The sequence below is a fragment of the Mustela lutreola genome, chromosome X (assembly GCF_030435805.1).
Source record: "Mustela lutreola isolate mMusLut2 chromosome X, mMusLut2.pri, whole genome shotgun sequence".
Classification (NCBI taxonomy): domain Eukaryota; kingdom Metazoa; phylum Chordata; class Mammalia; order Carnivora; family Mustelidae; genus Mustela; species Mustela lutreola.
Genome location: NC_081308.1, coordinates 85,408,358 through 85,427,951, shown reverse-complemented (window position 1 = coordinate 85,427,951; position 19,594 = coordinate 85,408,358). Strand labels below are relative to the sequence as shown.

The 19,594-nt window shown below is 39.2% G+C and overlaps 1 protein-coding gene across 1 annotated transcript in view; it reads right to left on the bottom strand.

Moving 5' to 3' along the window:
• Positions 1 to 19,594, bottom strand: part of TNMD (tenomodulin) — a 185,789-nt gene that overhangs the window by 92,910 nt on the left and 73,285 nt on the right. The gene's annotated exons all lie outside the window — the stretch shown is intronic.

Below are 19,594 nucleotides of genomic sequence, written 5' to 3'. Positions count from 1 at the left end.
AAATAAATTGAAATAAAATAAAATAAAATAAGGGGGAGGGGGTTTGGGAGAAGGGGGTGGGATTATGGACATTGGGGAGGGTATGTGCTTTGGTGAGTGCTGTGAAGTGTGTAAACCTGGTGATTCACAGACCTGTACCCCTGGGGATAAAAATATATGTTTATAAAAAATAAAAAATAAAAATAAAAATAAAATAAAATGGAGCTGCTAATTTAAAAGGTAATTAAAGTAGGCCAAAGAAAATGAGTCATATGCACAGGTGAGTCTGAAAATCTTTTAGGAATAACTAATTTATATGTTAATACCCTTTGCAATTTTAAGATTTGAATTTTATTCTGCTTTACACTTGCAGCAGTGTTTTTTATTTCAATCAGGACCCTTTGGGTATATAATTTATTACTGGGGGATTTAGAAGAAAATGTAAAACTCTTGCAGAGTCTGGCTAGCACCAACTGAATTTTGTACTCTTCTTTTTAAACTCCAGAGTTGCTTACTTGAGTTACATGCTGGATTGCCTTTGGTAAGACACTGTAGTTGGCAAAGTTAGCTTTTGGGCCCCCTCCCCCAGCTATCTTACTGTCTCTAATTTTCTCTTTGTGTTATCTGCTCTCCTCCTTCCTTGCCTTCACCCCAACCTTCCCCTCACATCTGGTACTGCCTGTTCTCTTTCTTCCTTCCTATTAGAATCTATTCTGAGGAGTCACTCTAATATCAATCATTTATGACTTAGTACGGAATCAACTTTCCTCCCTTTCATACAAAGCATCCTGCTAAGCTTATCTCCACTTATGGAATTAAAGACTTTGTCTCTTATTTAAGAGGTTTCACATTTCATCCAGCTTGTAAGGAAGGTAGATTTTTGGCCATCAGACCTTAGGTATTTCTGGAATTGTTGGGTGATTGTACCACTTCAAATACTTTACAGTGGCTAGTACACCTACTAGCAGTTCAGTGAGAATTTGCTAATTGGATAAGTGATTATCTATTCCTCCTACCAATGAGGCTTTGGCCATTAGGTCTTTTCTTTGGATTTTCAATGTGTCCAGATTGGTATTGTGGGGCTTGGGCACATTGTGCATCTTGATATTACGCTGGAGTTTGATAATGAAGAAGGTTACAATATTTGAGAAGATTGAATCTTGAAGGATAATTCAAATGAGCAGTCACAGGACAGAATCAGAAAGTTAAACAGACATATATGAACCTTTGAGAATTGAAAACTGTTGAAATTGCTGGAAGATTAGATCATACTAGTCATTTGTTGTAAACCTGCTTGGCCTATTCCTTCAAAGAACAATTTATTTCCTGACTGTCAGTCAACTGTGCCTTGATTAGAGGGAGCAGGATCTGAGGAGGTCAGAGTCTGGGCTCTGGAATAATTTTTGATGATTTTTTTTTTCGCCTAAAACACAGCAGGAAAAGCAAATGCAAGGTAGAGAAGAGATTTGCATGCTTTTCCTTACTGCTCACATTAAGCTTATATTTCCATTTAAAATCTTTTCTCAGAAAGCTCTTGGAAAAATTGGCCCCTGAAGCAAGCATTATTTAGAGTTTGGAATGTGGCTTTCTGGCAAGGTGTAGGTTTGAATGTGATTAGCAGACAAGCCCTGTGCTGGGCCTCTTGGCTTCTGCTGGCTGGCATTCATCCATATACCACCCAACCTTCTCTGAGCTACTGCTAGAAATGTCCCTGCTACTGTTCAGACATTCTCTAGTACATTCCCAAACCTTCCTTAATTGTCATCTCAGGGTGGCCCACCTTCTATGCATACAAATCAATCATTGTAATTTTCCCTAAGAAATCCTGGGACGAGGAAGTGGTGGTTGAGCTAGATGAGAATATTTCTGCTCCAATCACCAAGCCTATCTTACTGATGTAGGGACAATTTCTACCAGATTTGGGGGAGGAAATGAGGAGAAAAAAAGGAATACTTTGCTTTCCCCTTGACAGAGGTAATTTCCTTAACTGCTATGCAACTTTTCATTCTCAACCTCTTACACTCCCATTCCTAAGAAAACCCCGAGTTGCTCTCTTTTTTAGCCTCATATTGGTTTTCAATAGATTAAGTTTACAACTGTTAATAAGCTAGGGCTTTTGCTCCAGGGCTGTCAAACTAGCCCTTTTCAAGTCTGTAAAATTTGTTTAACAATTAAAATATGAAATCCCATATTGTCATATTTCATTTCATTATAATATTTCATATTAATATATGAAATCCAATATATTCATGTAAGTAGCTCTTCCTTTCATGTTTATGCCTAGCTATAACTGGAGATGCTTTTAAACTACAAGCTTTTCATTAAGTAGAAAATATAATTAATTATTGAGGGGAAGGGCAAGATGCTCCTAGTGACCTAAGGAATCTCTTTAACTAATGACAGCTTCTCTCAAATGAGAGCAAGAATTATACTGATTCTGAAAAATATGAGGGTGGGACAATAAAATCAGGAAAAATTTTAGAGTAACATCACTGCCCTAATAAGTAGTTTTCTGCTGTGAAAGCTTGTAAGCCCTTTATTTAAGGCTTATTTGGAACTATAAAAGCCATTGCATTCTAGGTTCAGTAAGGCAAAATGATAATGGTGAATAATCTTTAAGATCTTTCTGTAAGAAAAAAGCTTACTGGAATGTCTAAAAATTTTGCAACATCATTTGAAATAAAATTTCATTTAATATAGTTCAAAATCTCATTCCAATGAGCTTCAAATAAGTATCCAAGTGAGTAATACAACGTTCTTTAGTATATGTGCTGCTGAAGCAAGCACTAATACAACTTTCTTTAACCATACTCTTAATTATCTGAACGTCTTTCTAAATTATATTTTTGCAGAAAGAGGTGTATCAATAGATAATCGTGTTCTAGTCTTTTAAAAAATAGTATTTCTAGTACATTGTGCGTTCACTATGAGTTAAACACAATCTCTAAGTCTTTTATAGCAACATCACTGGTCTGGGCTGATGCCATTGATAGTTGGAAAGATGACTCCGAGACCCAGCAATATCTTCAATCTTCAAATATTAAATTTTGTTCACTAATGTAACTTACTATACTCTACTCAGTAAGGCAGGAAATTGAACTCATAGGATTTCCAGCCATAAATTGTGAAAAATAATAGGGTTTCAGTTTAACCCCTAGGTACTCAGACAAAAAACAGCCACAATATTCTATTCTAAGACCCAATGAAAAAAGGATTGGACATGATGATGCATTATTGCATTGAAAGTTGCCAAAAATGATTGTCCATGGCTTGGAAATGGCTTTGTTTTATAGAAAATTTGTGGTATTAGAAACTGATTTGGAGTGTTTGTTGTTACTTACTATATGCTGCCACCCACACCAGTCAGTGACAGTAACATGGTAAATGCTTTAAAATAATTTTTTGTCTAAAAAGAAGAGTTAGCTGTATCCTATATATTTTCTTAGAGATATATTTAGATCTTAAGTTCTCATGTGCCCTGGTGGAGAACACTAGAGTAAAGAAATTATAGGTGGCTCAGAAGAGAACTGGGGTTAAAAGAAGTGGATGCTGAGTCTAAGAATCTTACCATCAGAGTAATGGCAAGGTTCATGGTCATTAGCAGTATCTCCTCTCATGATTCCTCAGAAGCCAGGTGGCCCTGAGACACTACACAATGGTCACTTATGCAAGACACACAATGATCAGGTATGGTTAGAGGCAAACTCAGTAGAAGTCAGAAAAGAACAAGGATCAACATGCAATACTGAGGTTCCTTCTCCAGTGCAAAGAGATTATATAAGCTTTCCTCTGCACCCCAATGCCATCTTGAGGAAGGGGAAGAGAAGATATTTTGAGAAAATAGAGGCAGCCCTAATGGGAAGTTTGAACTTTAAATTGATTGAATATTAACTTGACAGATACTGGGAGAATTTGGGCTCCAAAACAAGATGAAGTCAGATATAGAACATTAGGTTGATTTTTTTTTGTACTTGAGTCATTGTGTAAATTTATACTTCCTGTGACAAATGCATTCTCTAACTCTTTATTGACTAAGGCAAGACTCATCCGCCTCTCCAACTCAGCAGTAAGTCTTTATTTTCCAGGTTTTCCTTTTATATTTATTTTTTTCAGCTCTATTGAGGTGTAACTGGCAAATAAAAATATATATACATTTAAGGTGTACAATGTAACGGTTTGATATATGTATACATTGTGAAGTGATTACCACAATCAAACTAATTAACACATCCATCACCTCACATAATTACTGTTTTGTGTGAAAACACTTAAGATCTACCTTCTTAGCAAATTTCAGACATACAATACTATATTATTAACCATGTTGTGTATATACAGTCACCATGCTATATATTAGATCTCCAGAACTAATTAACCTTATAGCTGAAATTTTTACCCTTTGACCAAGATCTCCCATTTACCATGTTCCCCCTAGTCTTTGGCAACCACCATTCTTCTGTGTGCTTTTGTGAGTTCAAAAGTCTTCCTTTTTATATAGTTACTCTGGGGGATGTATGAAGGGAAATGAAATGACAAGAGGTAGGTTCTTTTTTTTATTAAGATTTTATTTATTTATTTGACAGAGAGAGAGAGAGAGAGAGAGACAGATCACAAGTAGACAGAGAGGTAGGCAGAGAGAGAGGGGGAAGCAGGCTCCCTGCTGAGCAGAAAGCCCTTTGTGGGGCTTGATTCCAGGACCCTGAGATCATGACCTGAGCCAAAGGCAGAGGCTTAATCCACTGAGCCACCTAGGTGCCCTGAGAGAAGTTCTTTATTAAAATGCAGATTCCTTTGGAAGTAGTTACACCTTAAAATTGTGTCAATCAATACTAAATTATTAGTTAATAAAATAGTTGTCCATTAACTTCAGTAGAGGTTGCAGGGATAATAAGGACTAGGCAGTTTAGAGAAGGTGGTTAAGAAGGAATTAAGTGGAGTGCCTGGATGGCTCAGTTGGTTAAGTGTTTGCCTTTGCTCAGGTCCTGATCCAAGGGTCCTGGGATGGAGCCCCACCTTGGGCTCCCTGCTCAGTGGGGAGTCTGTTTCTCCCTCTGCCCCTCCCTCTACTCATGCTGTCTCCTGTACTTTTTCTCTCAAACAAATAAAGTCTTTTTAAAAAGAAAGAATTAAGAAGTAGTATAGTTTTCTTTATATATCTGAGGTTGCTTGGATAGTATTTATCACTTGGTTCTTAATACACAGGAGAAGACTTGTTATCAAGGCAATACTATGAAGTAGTTAGGAGCACAGGGTTTGGAGTGAGACAAGCCTGGATTCAAATACTAGCTGCATCATCTTGAACAAGTAACCTAACCCATTTTAGCCTCAGTTTTCTTATTTGTAAAATGGGGAAAATATTACTTATGGCAAAGTTTTGTTGTTAGGAAAAAGTGCAATCTGAAAACTTCTAAGAATAATATCTACAATGTAATAGTTGCTCAGTAAGTGTTTCCAGATATCCCTGGTCAAATTGTGTTGGACATCTTCCCTTTGCCTCTTTATCTTTTTCTGTCCTACTCTGTGCTCTGAAAGACTGATCTGTATAGATTCCATCACTGGATTTCCTTGTTCTCTGCCTTCCTGGTGGGTTAGAGCAATAGAGAATACTAGTAGGAGATCAGAGGGAGGAAAATTAAGTTGGGGGTATTTTTTCATTTAGCTTCCATCCTTCAGGATGCCATGGGCTGATTAGGTTCTTCAAGGAGGGGTCACAACTCCAGTCAGGAAGCCCTCTCCATGGAAACCTTTCTTTTTCCTTTTGTTGCTTTTTCAGGCCTGAGGAGATAACTCCCCTCTAATATCTCCCAATATTTTGTTATCTCTTTTTGTTGTTTACCACACCTTTGTAAATAATTCCTTTATTAAACTTCCCTCAAATTATTTAGTTTGAGCATGCCTGCCTATTTCTTGCTGAGACCCTGATTGGTACATTCTCTTACCATTTCTAAATATCTATGACAAATAGAAGGAAGACACATATACTGAGTCTCTATAAAGGCCTGAATTACCTGCCCCAGTCCTTCCTTTTAGATGCTGAACTCCAATGAGGGTACAGCTTTGTCTAGTGAAAGAACACAAAGCAAAGGGTCAGAAGACTTAGAGCTTTGCTTTGGTTCTGCCCTCAATTCTCTGAGCTTGGGCAAGTGCCAAGGCTCCTCTGTAAGTCTCAATTCTTCTATGAAATTAAGGTATCGAATCAGATGACTTCTACAGTACTTCTGGTGCTTACTCCACAGTGACTGAAGCTTTACATGGCAGAATTGTAGCAGACATTTTTTTGTTCAAAGATTTTTTTTTTCATTTATTAGAGAGAGAGAGAGCGAGCAAGCACAAGTTGGGGGGGGGAGGGGTAGAAGAAGAGGGAGAGGCAGGCTTCCCACTGAGCAGGGAGCCCAATAGGGGTTGATCCCAGGACCCTGGAAAGGAGACTGATGCGTCTCCCAATCTTCCTTAGGAAAAAAAAAGAAGAACAAAACAAACAAAACTAAACTAAAATTAAAACAAAAAGGATAAGAAAGAGCGGAGGATGAGGAGAGAAAGGAGAATGAACAAAGTTTTACAAATGATAGGTGAAGCTTTTAAGCCTTCTAATCAATCTCCCTGCCCTCAGATTGGCAGATTAGGACTCCTGACATCTGAATGATTTATTATGACTTAAAGTCCATACTTTCAGCACTTCAGCTTGATTTCTTCACAACAGGAGGCAGTGGAAGGAGACAGATGATAGGCAGGAAACAAGACCAGTCACAGCAGAAATGCGAACTTAAATGGTGCTTCTTCTATGTGGTCTTGGCAGACATCAGAATTTTTTGTTGTTGCTATGGTTGTTTGGTTTGGACAGTTTGTGAGAGTAAGGAGAGGAGAAAGGGAGGTGAATATTTATACACACTTAGACAAAAAGAACAATCAGGGCATATGGAGAGGCATATAACAGCAAGGAGTGGTTTGGGAGAAAGCAGGGAGAGTGTGCATTGAGATCTATCATGTTCTAGCTCACTGTGTTGTGGGCTTTATATATGTTACAGCATTTAATCACTACAACAGCTATGTGAGGCAGAGATCATGATAATTTTAAAGAAGAGGAAACAGGCTCAGAGAGGTTAAGAATCTTGCTCAAGTTCACTCAGGTTTATCAGTAAAGGGAAAAAACCAGTAACATTTGAGCCTAGGTTTGGCTGGTTTCAAAGTCTCTACTTTTCAGAGACTGCTAAAAAATAATGTCACAAATTATATCTCATGATTTCAGGGCATACAGATAGTTTAAAACAATTCATGCATTCATTCAAGAAATATTTATTGTATATTTACTATGTTCCAAGCAATGTTCCTGTATACTGGGATACAGTGGTGAACAAGTCAGATGAAATCCCTACTCTTACCTCCTAGGACCCTACCTCCGAGTGAGGGAGATAGATAATTAACAAGTATACAAGTAACAAGATATAATTTTCTGGTCACCATAAGTGTTTTTGAAGAAAATTAAATAGAAGAAATTGATTGGGAGGTGGTCATTTGTGTTTTCTCTGAGAAAGTGACACTGAAGTTAATTCTAGAATGGCTCAGGAACTGACCTGCAAAGACCAGGTAATAAGAAAATTTCAGACAGAGGTATAGCAAAAAATAGAAGAGGAGCCAGTTTAACTGGAGAGTGAAAGAAAGAGAGAGGGTGGTATAGATAACTGTAGATCATAATGAAGGATTTGGTTTTTATTCTAAGAATGATGGTGAGCCACTAGGATCCTCAACTACTTTCTCCACCCAGGTCTCAATGGAAGGATTTCCTGAGAATAAACCTGATGATTTAGGATTCTTAATGTAAATCTTAGCTACCTCTCAGATAGAATTAATCAATATCCTTCATGACAAAAACACTTATTAATTGTCAATTTGTATATGGCACAAGGTTCTGGTTTAGTGGTTGCCACCCCATCTCTCCCTCTCTCTCTCTGTGTGTGTGTGTGTGGAGTGTGGAGGTAAGGGTAGTATGCATTACTACAAGATCTGGAAGGTCAAGGAGGTGGGTGGGCGTACCCACAGATCTCAGCAGTCCTCAGCCCATCTCCTCTCCAGCTAAAGAACATAACCTCTTTTCCTTAGAGCTTGTGCCTATTTCTTGGTCTACCTGCCTGATTCCCTCCTGAATGAAACACAGCTTCCAATGAAAATGAAAGGAAGATGTTTGCATGGCTTTGAATCTTGCATTGACAATTGCAGCAAATGCATAGGATGTATTTACATGATGCTGGAAACATTTATGTGGTATTCAAATTACATAGGTTGTGGAGAGGAGATTGTTTAACAAAGATTGAGAGGACTGATTTGATTTCTTAATTCAACCCAAGACTATGTGATGGTAGGATATGAAAATAATTTGCTCAGTGATGGAAGATTTCATCTTTCTATTAAAAAAATAGAAGGAAATAAGGGGGTGGTACCTAGAGGGGTCAGTAAGAGGGCTTCTGCTACAGTAGTTATTGATCTGGGTGCTGGTTACATGAATATGTTCAATTTGTGAAAATTCAGTGAGCTGTACACTCGTGATTTGTGCTTTTTATGTATATTTTATACCTCAGTAGAATTTTACAAAATGCGAACTAAGTGAAATGCAACTCTGAAGGCATTTTCAATATAATAAATCCAGGATAATTAATAAATACTGGAATAGGAGTTTAGAGACTTAGGTTCAGTATAAACTCTTCCACTAACTCACCTGAATAAGTAATAAAAATGCAGAGGTTTGAGGTAGCCCAATAAATGACATCTTTTCTTTTCTTCCTCTGGTTCTAAAGTTAGAGACAAAGAAGTAAAGCAGGCAGAGCTCAAAGAGCTTTATTTCTGATGGAAGTGCTAGAGGAAGTGATTTAGATATGCTTACCAAGTAGCCTTCTTAATTCTGAACTTCAGAATTTGGCAGAGGTACCCCTCTAGGATCAAGAAATTCAAGAAAACTGTAGGTCTTGCCCAGAAAGGGGATTTTATGGCAGCAAATAGAAGAGAGTTCATCCCCTCTAAGAGCAGATAGATCTCTACTGGCTACACATGGCCTGTTCCTGCTCCCAAATCCCCCAATCAGAATTCCCTCCTCCTGAGAGAGAAAAAAAATGAGAGGCTGAAGAGAAGTCATCTGTGTTATGCTAGATATTTCTCCACTTGGGAACATGAAGCCAAAAGAAAGGGTGTCCCTAGCTTCCTTAACTGGCAACAAAAACAACTCCAGCCATGAAGATGATAGCAACTGCCATTTATTGATCACTTACTATGGTGAGGCACAGGGCAAAATGTTCACCCATGTGTATTTTTACACATAGTATCTAATTGCACTCTCACAATAATCTCAGGAAATAGGTATGATTACTATCTCCATTTAATATATGGAGTAAGCTATCCAAAGTCATATAGCTAGGAAATGGTAGAGCCAAGATTCAAACATAGACTCCAAAAGCCATAACCTTAGACATAGCATTAGCATAATGAAATGTAGAGACTAGCATTGGGCTGCCACATTTTAAGTCAGTACCACTTCCTGGTTGGGCAGATAACTTAATTGCTCATCGTTTTCCCATCAGTAAAGTGAAGATGTTCTTTCCCTTCTCTGGGACTCAGTGTCCTTACCTGTGACATGTATAGAGTAGATGAGCACCATAGTTCTCAGAGTTTGACTTCTGGACTAGGAGCATCAATATCATTAGGAAGCTTATTCAAAATGATGATTGTGCTGAATCTGAAACTTTAGTTTGGGGCCCAGAATTTGTGTTTCGGTGAGTCTTCCAGGTGATTCTGATACATGCCAAGGTTTAAGATCTGCTGATCTAGATGATCTCAAAATTTTCTTCTAGTATTGTCCTTCTGAGAAAGACAACTATCATATGATCTCCCTGATATGAGGAAGTGGTGATGCAACATGGGGGCTTAAGTGGGTAGGAGAAGAATCAATGACTTCTAACATCAATGTTACTTGTTACTCTTTCTTCTTGTTAGGTGTCCACCCACTAGAGAAGACATTGCTTTACCCTGAAGAAGCTCTCACTGTCAGACTGGTGTTGGTGGTGTTGGGGAAGGGGCATAGATATGCCTTGAGGAATGCTCTTTTTGATGGGGGAAAACACACCATTTTAGTGTCTTGGGAAGGCCTGATGGTAGGGCTTCAGTTAGGTCTGCCTCTTTGCCTCAGACTGTGCTAGTGATAGGAGAGGGGATAGAGATTAAAGCCAAATCCTTCGCCTGAGGTGGGAGTTGGTATGGGCTGCAGCAGCTGCCAGGGTGGCTGGGCTAGAGATATGGCACAAGGTTCAGGCCCTTACAGAATTAAACTGTGGGACATGGTTAGGAGACCATGTTTTTAACATTTCTTCTGACTTTCCTGGGCTTCTTACTGCCTTTGCTCTCCTCCCCAACCCCCAAACTCTAGGTGGCCTGAGCATTCTGACTTCCAATGTCAGTGAGGCAGAATTTGTCAGAACAGAGTCAGGACCTCAGAAGAAACAACAGGTAATTTGGAATAGTTAAAGGGCAGCTTTTAACTAAAAACATGTCTTTGTATTATATGGCAGTGGATAAAGTCCTCATTATCACCTCAACACAGCTAAGGGATAATATTCGGTAATTATGTGAAAGGTCTTTGACAAGCTTTATAAATAGAGGATATTATTATTATGAAGAACACTGAATTGGATTCTTGGGCAAACCATAGTTTTCCAATAAAGCCAATACAGGGGTTTAGAAATGTCTACATAGTGTGCTTCTAGGGGTGTCATTTAACATCTTAGCGCAAATTTATTTGTCAGATAAGTAGCTGTTACCTTGGCAATTCAAGCATGGAATTGGGATAGGAAAGTTTTGCCTGGATGCTGGGGGTGAGGGCAGGAATCCTAGAGGGAATTGCAGGGATTAAGTGATATACCATGTACAAAGTACCTGGCATGGAAAAAGTACTTAATAAAATAAATTAAAGTAGGAATGTTTGGAATAGTTGGGAGGATGGGATACTGTCTAGGGAGAGCAGTTTGGAGGAAGACGGGAACACTGATCAAGTGGTGGCCTGGGGAATATTGGAAAGGAGGGGAAATAAGAATGGGGTACAAAGGGGAAAGGAGGGAACAAGTCAATTTGGCTGACTTGTTGAGGACTGTAAGGGCTATTCAAAAGTCCTTGGCGTCCTCAGGCTGAAAGGCCTAGGAAGGCAATTTAAAAAGGACAGGTTTGTTTTGCAGCTGAGAGGGTTATTTTAAATCTTTTGAATTTTACTCTAAGCCACCTTTAAAATGTCTATGCCACACAGGTCAGTAACCTGTTGGCATGAGAAATTACATTCTTTTCTCTGGAGCTTCCTGACAGAATAATAATATATTATAGCAAAATCAAGAGAATTAACATGAATCATGCAGCTTCCTTCTTAAAAGTTGTGCTTAGCTGTCTTAATGAAGCCAATTTTCAGGCCAATGCTTCCCTCAGATGGAACAAAACACTGGTTGAAATCGGATCAGGAGTCTGTCACTAACTGTGTAACTTTGGGAACTCACATGGCCATTCCAGGTGTACCTTCCTTCCTTACATACCAAATGGCTTCTAAGACCCTGTTTTGGATTTTCAAATCTTTGGTTCTCAGTAAGCTTGCATGCTTCCTCCTTCCTCCACACCATGGCTCACAGCTCCTCTAGCTGCTTTCAGACAGTGAGGGAATGCTATAAAGTTTGCATACAGACAGTAATCATGAATGCATAAAAAGCAAGACAGGCCCTAAACACCAGTTGTCATCATCATCAAATCCTGTCACATCCCAGGGAAATAGAGCGAAGACTCCAGGAAGAAATTATATCCTGATTCTAGATACCAAAATGTCACATTGTGTTGGCCAATTCCTGCAGATGTTGTCAAGCAAGAGGCATCATGAGACATTAAAAATTCTCTTTGTGAGTTTAGACTGCCAAACATCAGACTTGCCTCTCTTCAGTTACAAACTGGGCTGCAGGCTGGTCCCTTCCTTTTTCCCTTCAACTCTCTGATGTGGGCTGAGGCCAAGGGCAGGGATCCTTGGCCCACTGGCAGTCCTTTATCTGGCTCATTCACAGGACTCTTCCAGAAATGTCTCTACAAAAGTTACAGCCACAACACAGTGGTTTGTTCTCTGTAGGCTGCCTGCATGGCAAATGCGATTTAAAGGAACTCTTCAAATGATTGCTAGGACTTTGTCTGGGAAACTGTATAAAGCTGGTTTAATTGGGAATGCATACTTCGAAGAGTTGTAAATTCACTTTATGTTTGTTCTGTTTCTACCTCTCTTTGTCTTTTTTCCATCAGCCCCAACTGTTTTAACTCAGTAGTAGTTCTTCCCTCCTTTGGGACTCTGGTGTCCTCTCTGGCTCTCTCCTTGTCCTCCTGAGCCACCATCCCAGCCGCAAGGCACTTGGAAAGAGACCAATGTGTATAGGATATGCTTCTTTATGCCCTGCCTTTTTTCTATGCCCACCAGCCTATCCAGAGCTCCCACTTCTGCCTCTCCCTTCGGTCTCATTTTATATATCTTAGGGATTCTGGATCCACATGATTTATATGAAAGCCATTTTAGCTTAGAGGAAGAACAGAGTTCACAGTGTCACATTTCTGAATAAATTGTGATTGGGCTGATAAGCCTGAAATAGGCTGGCAGGAAAAGGGCCTTTGAATGTGTTTTCCTCTACCTGGGGTGCCTTTCCTAGCCTTCTAAACCTACCTGACCACTATATCTAGTATTTCTGCAAAGCTCAGCTCAGATTTTACCTTTTCTGTGAAGGTTTCATTGAACCCTGCTTTACTGGTCTTGTCCCCCCTCTTATACACCTCTAACAACAGCTAACATTTATTAAGTAGCTCTTATGTGCCAGGAATTTACATGTTTTAACTCATGTAATCCTCATAATCATTTTTTAAGATAGGTATCATTTTGCTGATAAAGAAACTGAGGCATTGGTTTAAACAACTTGTCAAAAGCAACAAAGAAAGTGGCAGAACTAGAATTCAAACCCAGGCCTCTGGTCTCCAAAGCCTTTACTTTACTATCTCTCCCTTCCCCAGTATAGCTAATGTAGCATTTATTGCTACTAGTATAACTATCTGGTTACTTGTCTATATCCACAACTAGATTGAAAATTCTGTGCAAGGCAGAGGCGGTGTTTCATTCATTTCCATGTCCCCAGAACCTGGCACAGTGTTTGATGCAAAATAGATGTTCAGTAACTGTTGAATGAATGAATAAACAAATTTTGCTCAAAGAGAAAGCACAAAACTTTTAGAATTAGAAAACTTGGATTTGTATCCTGGCCCTGCCTAGCTGTATGATCCTGGGAGTTATACAATTTTCTTGAGTCTTAGTTTCTTCTTTTGTGCAGTAAAAATAAGAGATACTTCAAAGTCTTATCTTGATCATTGAATAAAATTATGTTTTTAAAGTACCTATAACAGTAAAAGCACTCAATACTTGGTTTCATTCATTCATTCATTGATCCATCCATTCATTCACTCAGCAAATAATTGTTGTACAACTGATATGTGGCAGACACTATAATATTTGTTGGGTATACACAGTGAAGAAAACAAAGTTCTCACCTTGTGTAGTTATATTCTAGTGTTGAAGAGGAATGAAATAAAGGAATAAACAAGTTAAAAATATGTATATAACATTTATACAGTGAATAAATAGAGTAACTGGAAGGCTGTTTGATATAGAAAGGATAGTCCAGAGAGGCATCTGAAGACTGCTGCTGATATTGAGGCTTGAAAGATGAGGAGGAGCTAGTCCTGTGAAGAGCCAAGGATGGCTATTCTAGGATTAAGGAGAATATAAGTTCCTTGAGTTTAGAAAGAGATGAAATTATTCAAAGAAGAGAAAGGTGGGTAAGATGGTTGGCATCTAGAGAGTGAGGAGCAGAGAGGTAGAAAAAGAGGTTGGACAGACAGGCACAGACAGATCCTTAAAGGTCTTGCTGTCCCTGTTGAGGATTTTGGATTAATCCAAATGCAATGGGAAGCTTATAACTAGGTTGTAAGTGAGGGAGTGGCTTAGTGTGATTTATATTTTTAACAGCCCACTTTGGCTGTTGTGTGGCATGTAGATTAGCATCCTATTGAAGTAGTTTAGGTCAAAAGTTCCAGTACTGGAACTAGTGTGGTAGCAGTGGAAATGGAGAGGAATGGTCATATTTGAGATATCTTCCAGAGGTAGGACCATTATAACTGGCTAACGGATTGGATATTAGGACAATGAAAATGGAGGAATTAAGGATGATTCCTATCTTTGGATTTGAACAACTGGGTAGATGGTGACATAGGAATGTCTGGGAAAGGAGCACATTTGGGGGGAAAAACAAGAGTTATACTTTAGCCATGTTATGAACTGAACGTTTGTATCCTTTCAAATTTATACATTGAAGCATTAGTTGCCAATATGATGGTATTTGGAGTTAGGGTCTTTGGGAGGTGATTAACTTTAGCTGAAGTCATCAGGGTGGGGCCTAAGAAAAGGAAGAGAGGCCAGAGCTCTCTTTCATGCTCTTTTTCTCTGCCATGTGAGAACACAGTGAGGAGGCAGCCAACTGCAAGCTAGGAAGAAAATCTTTGCCAGGAGCAGAATCTGCTGGCATCTTAATCTTAAACTTCCTGGTATGTGGATATCTCCAGAACTGTGAGATATGTTGTTTAAACCATCAGTCTATAGTATTTTGTTATAGCAGCCTGAGCTAAGACACATGTTAAATTTAAAATGCCTACTATATATCAGAAGAAATATCAAATACAAAGACTTATGAGTTCGGATGTCATAGGAGAGGTCAGAGTTGTGGGATATGAATTTAAGAGTCATTTGCCTTGTATAGTATTTAAGATAATGAGAATGGGTGAGATTACTGAAGGAAGAGTATAGATAAGGACAATAACAAATAATAGTAATGGTGATAATGATAATAACAAATATGTATATAGGGTTTATTATGTTTTAGAAACTATTCTAAGTGTTTTATATACATATATATATATGTGTATATATACACACACACACATATATATATTCATTTGATCTTTAAAACACCATGAAATAAGTGCTGTGATTATTTCTACCTTGCAGATGAAGATGGATTAGGCCAATTGCATAATTTCATACTAAGTAATAACAGATAGGATTCAAAACCAGGAAGGTTAGCTTCCAAGTCCATTGTCTTAACTACTATGCTATTATTTTCTCTCAAAAGAAGAGAACCAGAAGTCTGCACCAGGGCTCAATCACATTTAAAGGGTAGGGAGAGGAGTACCCAGTGAAGGAGACTGATGAAGAATAACTAGAGAGTATGGTGTCAAAGAAGAGAAGAGAAAGAAGGTTATCAACAAGAAAGAAGTGTTAAAGCATGTTAAATATTTTTGAGTAGTTCAGAAGAGAATAGAGAAGTTTCCACTGGATTTGTCAATATAGAAGTCACTGGTGCCCCGAAAAGAGCTATTCCTTCCTTATTTATTTTCCACTTTCTGAAAGATTCCCCTCTTCAGTTACTACTCTCTTTGTCAACATTTATGATACCCTTTAATACTGTTACTGACCTCTAGTCATGAATTTCATCTGCCACTAGGTATGTGCAATCGGAACATTTCATTTCCTATGGGATGATTCTAAGTGATGTTTTATATTCAGACTTTTATCCCACTGTCTTATTTTGGGGTGAAATGGTCTATTTCCTTGATTTTTTTGTTTAATTTCTTCTGGAGATATTTTCCCATGTCATCAAAAGAATTACATAAAAGACTCTCTCCTTAGTCCTACTGTTCCCACTTGCTCAGCTAGTTCACTCAGAGTGAAAAAGGGGACAAAATTCCTGGCTGTTTCTGAATGGCAAACTGAGAGCTGTGTCACTAGGCAATTCTGTTGTATAGCACTCCCTCCCACTGTTCCTATGCTTGAGTAATCAAGGGACAGTATCTGAAGGCTAAATCTCCCTCCAGCAAGGATAATGATTCCTGCTAGGCAGTTCAGAGTAAGGACAGGTCACATGACCAGTGCCTCTAATTCGCCTCTTGGCAGGCTCTAGTCTAGATTTCTTATTTAGGGCACAATGGTACTTACATAGGGTGTGATTCATTTCTGCTGGTGTGTCTGAACACATCTGAATACATCAAAAGGAAACATTTCCAGATGGAGTCCTCTTGAACACTGCTGCCTGGGGAGGGTGAGCAATGCCACACCTCAGCCTCAACAGGACAAAGCACTTGGAGAGAGAGTTTCCCCTTGCTCTCTGATGAGAAAAAGCAGTGCCCTAAATAGGATGTCATAAACCTGTGATTTCTCCCTCAAGCTCAGGAGAGCAGATGGCAGGAGAACAGCAGGGGATTGACAAATGCTTATCACTACTTTGCATTAACTTTCTCAAAACATGTCAACACTGGCCTTCCCTGGAGCTCTCAGTCAAGGCATTGTTTTAAAAGGGAGCATTCATGAAGTTAAGTTCCTCAGTGAGTAAGTGCCCCATTGCCATTCCACACAGATTTGGAGCTCTTAGGGGTCAACAAGTCAAGGCACTTAGCTTTCCCTCACAAAAAATATCTTCTTCCTGTAGAAATGATTCATCCTAGGTACTTACCCCCAAAGCACTGAGATATTTAATTTTCTTTGTACTTTGTTTAATTTTCTTTGTACTTCTTTGATCCTTCAGAATCATGGAAAACCCAGAGCATAGATGGAGGAAGGATTATCATTGGTGTTAAATATGCCAGAGAAAAAAGAACGGATTATAGGAGAACCTATGATCCTAGAATAGTAGAATTGACTTACAGCCTGGTGGGAGGGTCAAGAGGATGGGAAAGGAGAGATTGTAAAAGCAACTTGAAAAAGGGAAATTGAAATGGTGAGAGGAAATGTGGGACAAAAGTACCTTCTAGGACAAGAGATGAGGCAGAGGGAAGATGGCCTGTGAGATGATGTAGGCCCACATGATTAAGAACAAGTAAGATATTCTCTACCACCATCCCTCCTATAGATCTAAAGATGGACAAGGAGAGATCTTCTGTAATTTTATTCCACCCACAACTTAAAGCAAAGGAGTGCATGAAGGGAACAGAAAGGAAGGCGAAGGAGCCTTGCCATTAGATCAGAAATAGAAACATCTGAAACTTTCCACTGGAAAAACTTGGCAAGATCAGACCCTCGTGGGACCTTAAAGGAATCTCAGTTTAACTCTTATTGGCCTACATAGTGCAAGGGTGTGGTGTGCTTGGAAGAGCTTGTAGTCCCGGGAGAGAAACGTGACCATGAAAAGTTTCCTATGTGGGAGTTTAAGATGAAATATTCCTTTTTGTAAACTACTTCAGACTGGCTGGAAACTTGTGATCACAGTGAAACCTGTCTCGAGGTCTGCTCTTCACCTCTACCAAGTCCCACCCCGTCAATGATGACTTTACCTTCTTTTGAGTTTCCAGGGAGAATATCTTTTTAAGGCCAAGCAATCAATTTTTATGGGCATCTGCCTGGAATTTAAGTTTAGAGTTAGATTCTTTACAATAAGGACAGTATATTGGCCGAAGTTAGACCCAAATCATCACCAATAGATTAGCCAATGTAACAGTTTCAGACGGATAAACACAAGGAGTAATCGACCATGATTTTCCAGAACTCCATCAGTGGGTCTGAGCCTCACCCAAAAGGAAGTAGGAGATGAAATACTGCTGGAAAATTTTGTCTGGGACCCGGCGGCTTTGTGCCTGCAAAATTAGTCAAGCCTCAAAATTTGCTCTAGACAGAAAAGTAGAAACCCAAGGAGTAGGATTTCAGGGGTCACATTCCTAAAAATATATCACTTCTCCCACCTACTGGCAGATGAGTAAAAATATTTTAGAAGGTGACAGAGCCTTTCATTCCATAATCCAATCTTCTCAACAGAGGCCATGGCCACAGTTACAGAGTTACACCTTTTTGAGAGCAGATTTTCTTAGTAGAAAGGACAGAGTCCAAGAGTTTTGCCTGCTTGAAAGTAAGAGTGGTGGGCACTGGCAGGGTGAGAAAGGGAAGTCTGGAAATGTGGAAGCCAAATTACTGACTTTACAGTTTTGCTAAGGATGACTAGCCCTTTCAAGTGGGAATTTTAGGAGAATTCATCCCAAGGTGATGGCAAGATTCTTCTTCAAGTAGCTAATGCTTTCAGTTATTTGACATGTCATTACTGTGCCTTTGGAAAGTACTAAAAGGACCTCAGATATTTTACGTGCAAGTTATAACACTTCTGACTTAGCAGTTCTTTGAATTTCCCCGCAAGCTTCATGAACCCTAGAATATTTTTCTTCTTTCAAAAATGCCAATTTCTGATCAGTCTGTTTTGATCAGATGTTCTTTTTTTAAATTATTGTATTACTTCAAATAACCCATAGCTTATTCCCCCCAAATCAACCTATTTGGGGTAATTGCTAGTAGGGACATAGCTAGAGTTCTACACAGAAACACTTTCTATTAAAAAGACATCTTTGCCTTTCCTTTGAGGGGGGTAAGAATTATAGAAAAGGATAGCTGATCTCCAGCTCCAGGATCTAGCGCACGCTGGATCTCTTGGGCTGCCATCCATCTGAGCACCTCCTCGGCCTCAACAGAGAAGATTTACTGTTGCAGCTGGCCAGTGTCCTTGCTTTGCAGCAGAACAGCAGTCACACAATGAATATGCAAACCAGAAAGATATCTGAAATTCCTTTTCTTGTTCAAGTAGACATCACAGACACCTCTATTATTATCTTTCCAGCTTGTTTCATGCAAGAAGGTTTTGTCAATTTTCATTTCAGATGAGCTGGGATGTACCAATACCAGAGGTAGAGGAAGAACAGATGGTTGGTCAGAGTTCACATGGGTTCAGGGAAAATTAGGGTGTGTTTGCAGCATTTTACACTGTATGGAGTGCTTGTGTGGAGGAACATATGTTGCCAGGAGTGAGACTTATGTACTCTTTTCCAAGTAAAACACTCTTTGTCTATTGCGCATCCTGCTAATGGCCAGCGGTGCAAAAGAATATGCCAATGACAAAGTCCCATCACCAGCTCCCAGAGGACACTTAGCAATCCTGCATCATCTCTTTTATTAACTTTTAAACAGCCCTGAGCTGTTAGCTGAACTGTAGTAGTAAGAAGAAAAGGAGATAGATGAAAATGACTGGGTTACTCAAAAGAGAGTTTGTACAGTATTTAATTCATCACCGGCAATGCTTCTTCCTGTCCTTTGAGTAATCCTTCCATTAACCTGATAGAGTGATTGGTTCAAGAATAAACTGAGTTGGAGAATGAACTCAAAACATTTTAGATTGTAGGCCATGACATAGCTGACCCAGAAAAATCTCATACACAGTTGAGGCATAAATTGTAGTGTAATAAACACTAAAAAGTGTAAATATTTGAAGATAAGGTATTAGATTAAAAATTACATGTCATGGGGGTGCCTGGGTGGCTCAGTGGATTAAAGCCTCTGCCTTTGGCTCAGGTCGTGATCCCAGCTTCCTGGGATTGAGCCCCACATAGGGCTCTCTGCTCAGCAGGGAGCCTGATTCCCCCTCTCTCTATGCCTGCCTCTCTGCCTACTTGTGATATCTTGTCTGTCAAATAAATAAGTAAAAATCTTTAAAAAAAAGAT